Below are 4,262 nucleotides of genomic sequence, written 5' to 3' on the forward strand. Positions count from 1 at the left end.
TGCGTGGTCCCATGGTGTTTATACTTGTGTACTATTGTTTGTACAGATGAACGTGGTACCTTCAGGCGTTTGAAAATTGCTCCCAAAGATGAACCAGACTTGTGGTCTACAATTCTTGGTCTTGGCTGATTTCTTTTGATTTTCCCATGCTGTCAAGCAACAAGGCACTGAGTTTGAAGGTAGGCCTTGAAATACATCCACAGGTACCCTGTTACTTGTTTCATGCACAAAGTAGATGTCCTAAACCGACTTGCCAAAACTATAGTTTGTTGACAAGACATTTCTGCAGTGGTTGAAAAACGAGTTTTAATGACTCCAACCTGTAAACTTCCGACTTCAACTGTAGATGTTACCGTACCATACAAGCCTTTAACCAACTACTAATCACTACTGTATACAGCATATACTTCTCCTGCTACTAACAACATGTATTTTATTTTTATAAAATACTAATTTACTGTATAATATAAATATATTACCAAATTAGTTTTTTTTTTTATTCAGTCATTCCACTCCCCTCGGTTTTGGGTTATCTCGAAGTTCAGCCCCCTGCGCCAGAAAGGGGCGTGGCTTGTACAATGAGGTAATCGGAGTAAACAGTAAAGATGGCGACGTATGGAGCAGGAGGAGAGGGGTACTCCGGCCAAACGGGATGGTTTCCGAGACAGAACACAAAATAATGACAGACCTACCGGCCGAGTTACTCGAGTACATCTTATGCTTCCCTGTCCTCAAGCATGTCGACATTTGCAACGTTTCCTGCAGCTGCAAGCGGTTACACGACGTTTGCCATGGCAGAGGGAAGGTCTGGGGACACCAGTACAAACTCAGGTGAACTGACATTAGCTTGCTTGCATAATCCCACTAGCTACTAGAGACGTAGCTATCTAATGCTAGATGGCATCTACATCGCAGTTGCCCCTCTAAATACGAATTATTTCTAGCAGTACAGTCAGCACATATCGGTCATAGCGAGCTACTGTCGCAAGGGAGCTGTCAAACGGCCGTTGACATTCTGCTGTGCACCAAATTCGACATTACGCAAAGTAACGTTAATAGCTATCTAGCTAACGTTATGTATCCAGCCTAGCTAGGTAGCTACCATGTCCAGGTTTATATAAGAAGCTACTAAAATATCTAGGTCACAATTAACCATTTCACAATTTCACATAATCGTGCCTCTGAGGACAGACATTAAAGTTTGTGTGACCTTGAATGCTTGGAAATTGTGATTGAGGTCTTGTGCAGTTCTTGCCAAAAATCAGTTGGCTTGCTGGTAGTTTTGTTTCTCTGACTGAGTCCCCTGTATGTTTAAAGTTATGGCAAACCCTGCTGATTTTGAATCTATTGGAATAATTATTTGTAAGCCAGCCACATGTTACTACATAGTAATTAGGCCTTACAGAAATGTTTAATGTCATTCTGTACCATGCAAGTGATGGGCTAATAGTAAACTCATCAAAAAGAAATGTCCCTCTCACTGTTAACTGCGTTTATTTTCAGCAAACTTAAGATGTGTAAATATTTGTATGAACATAACCAGATTCTACAAATGAGACAAACTGAACAAGTTCCACAGACATGTGACTAACAGAAAATGGAATAATGTGTCCTTGAACAAATGGGGGGGTCAAAATCAAAAGTAACAGTCAGTATCTGGTGTGGCTGCACCAGATTTGCCAGTTCTTGCTGTGAGTGTTACCCCACTCTTCACCAAGGCACCTGCAAGTTCCCGGACATTTCTGGAGGAAATGGCCCTAGTCATTACCTCCGATCCAACAGGTCCCAGACGTGCTCAATGGGATTGAGATACGGGCTCTTTGCTGGCCGTGGCAGAACACTGACATTCCTGTCTTGCAGGAAATCACGCACAGAACAAACAGTATGGCTGGTGGCATTGTCATGCTAGAGGGTCATGTCAGGATGAGCCTGCAGAAGGGTACCACATGAGGGAGGAGGATGTCTTCCCAGTAACGCACAGGCGTTGAGATTGCCTGCAATGACAACAAGCTCAGTCCGATGATGCTGTGACACACCGTCCCAGATTATGACGGACCCTCCACCTCCAAATCGATCCCTCTCCAGAGTACAGGCCTCAGTGTAACGCTCATTCCTTCGACGATAACACGCGAATCCGACCATAACCCCTGGTGAGATAAACCGCGACTCGTCAGTGAAGAGCACTTTTTGCCAGTCCTGTCTGGTCCAGCGACGGTGGGTTTGTGCCCATAGGTGACGTTGTTGCCGTGTGTCTGGTGAGGACTTGCCTTACAACAGGCCTACAAGCCCTCAGTCCAGCCTCTCTCAGCCTATTGTGGACAGTCTGACCACTGATGGAGGGATTGTGCGTTCCTGGTGTAACTTGGGCAGTTGTTGTTGCCATTCTGTACCTGTCCCGAAAATTGTGATGTTCAGATGTACCGATCCTGTGCAGGTGTTGTTACACGTGGTCTGCTACTGCGACGACAATCCGCTGTCCGTCCTGTCTCCTTGTAGTACTGTCTTAGGGGTCTCACAGTACGGACATTGCAATATTGCCCGGCCACATCTGCAGTCCTCATGCCTCCTTGCAGCATGCCTAAGGCACGTTCACGCTGATGAGCAGGACCCTGGGCATCTTTCTTTTTGTGTTTTTCAGAGTCAGTAGAAAGGCCTCTTTAGTGTCCTAAGTTTTCATAACTGTGACCTTAATTGCCTACCGTCTGTAAGCTGTTAGTGTCTTAACGACCGTTCCAAAGGTGCATGTTCATTAATTGTTTATGGTTCATTGAACAAGCATGGGAAACAGTGTTTAAACCCTTTACATTGAAGATCTGTGAAGTTGTTTGGATTTTTACGAATTATCTTTGAAAGACAGGGTTCTGAAAAAGGGACGTTTCTTTTTTTGCTGAGTTTTATTTATGATTTTACACCCAACATACATTAGCCTACTACTTGTTCACTGAACTCAACTCCCTACTAATCTGACACATACAATGAAATTCACTGTATCTGACTGCAATCTCTTTCCCTACACTCCCCAGATGGCCAAGATTGCAGAAGCATTACCGCCAGAATGAGTGTTGCGATTGGCTGAAAGAATACAGAACGCGACACACTGTTGGTCTACAAATACGACGAACAGTTGTATCCATCTCAAAGAGATTCTTCACGGAAGTTGTAAGTAATGACATTCGCAGTAAGCTGTCATGGTTATTGTCATTCTAACTTAGCCAGGCTAGTTTGTGGAGACTGAAGTAGTGTTACTAACATTGTATGAACTTGTAAAGGAGTTGGTGACAGTTGTCTCTTGGCCATACTAATCCACTACATCATGGTGTCTGTGATTTAGCTGCTGTACGCAACTGGCACGTGATCATGCGTTTTTGTGTGTGTGTGTGTGTGTGAGGTTGCTGGCTGGCCTGGTTAGCACTAACCCAGAGATCTGTAACACAAGCCTTGCGTTGGCCAGGTGCTGGGGGACAGCTTTGCTGAGATTGAGTCCCTCGGGCCCCTGAGCACTTCTGTGAAGACGAGCTGCTCTCCATACTGAACTCAGATAGGAGGTAAGAGCCATGTCTACACTCCAGTCCAGCACAAAAATCTATCTTTGGTCATTGGTTCTGTTTTATGTGTTAATGCTCCCTGGAGCTTTGTTTTATGTGCATTGTTACAATCTTTTTTTTCTCCATCTCTTCTACCCTCTCTGCCTTCTCCATCACTCTCTCTCCCTATTTATCTCTCTCCTCATTTTCACCTTGCTTGCCTCTCTCACCTTTTTCTTTCTCTCCTTCTCACTCTCTCCCTTCTCTTTCTTGTGCCTTCTGTCTCTTTCTTTTCTGTGCCTTATCTCTTTCCATTCCTCTCTCTCTCTCTTCCCACCCCATAGGAAAAGCCTGACACTGAAGTACTATGCAAAGAAAATCCTTTATTTCCTTCGCCAGCAGAATATTCTAAGGAGTTTAAAGATGTTTCTCGAGCAGCCTGCAGAGCAGCAGTCAGCACTAGAGGGTGAGTCATGGATATGGTGTACTTACTGTAGTACATGTGGAGTGGGCCTATTCATACACTGCATTTATATGTATCATACTCTCATGACTTGTATTCAGTGTAGGCCTAAATTAAGTAAGGCAGACAGCTGAACATGGGCCTAGCCATACATTTAATAAAAATAATGAGTGTTTGGAGAGAAAAAAAACAATGCGCGTTTTTCCCTCCATTGTGGTTTTTGAAGTCCTATGATTGCACCACTGTTTGCATTAAATCCATTAGAGCGAGAGTGT

The 4,262-nt window shown here is 44.1% G+C and overlaps 1 long non-coding RNA gene across 1 annotated transcript; it reads left to right on the top strand.

The window, feature by feature from the left end:
- The first annotated feature begins 628 nt into the window (after positions 1–628).
- LOC111974712 (uncharacterized) lies at positions 629–3,985 on the top strand. The gene is made up of 4 exons (XR_011481038.1): positions 629–831; positions 3,024–3,159; positions 3,437–3,545; positions 3,869–3,985. It is a non-coding gene; the product is annotated as an uncharacterized lncRNA (long non-coding RNA).
- Positions 3,986–4,262: the final 277 nt, after the last annotated feature.

The sequence above is a fragment of the Salvelinus sp. IW2-2015 genome, linkage group LG15 (genome assembly GCF_002910315.2).
Source record: "Salvelinus sp. IW2-2015 linkage group LG15, ASM291031v2, whole genome shotgun sequence".
In the NCBI taxonomy this organism is placed as follows: domain Eukaryota; kingdom Metazoa; phylum Chordata; class Actinopteri; order Salmoniformes; family Salmonidae; genus Salvelinus; species Salvelinus sp. IW2-2015.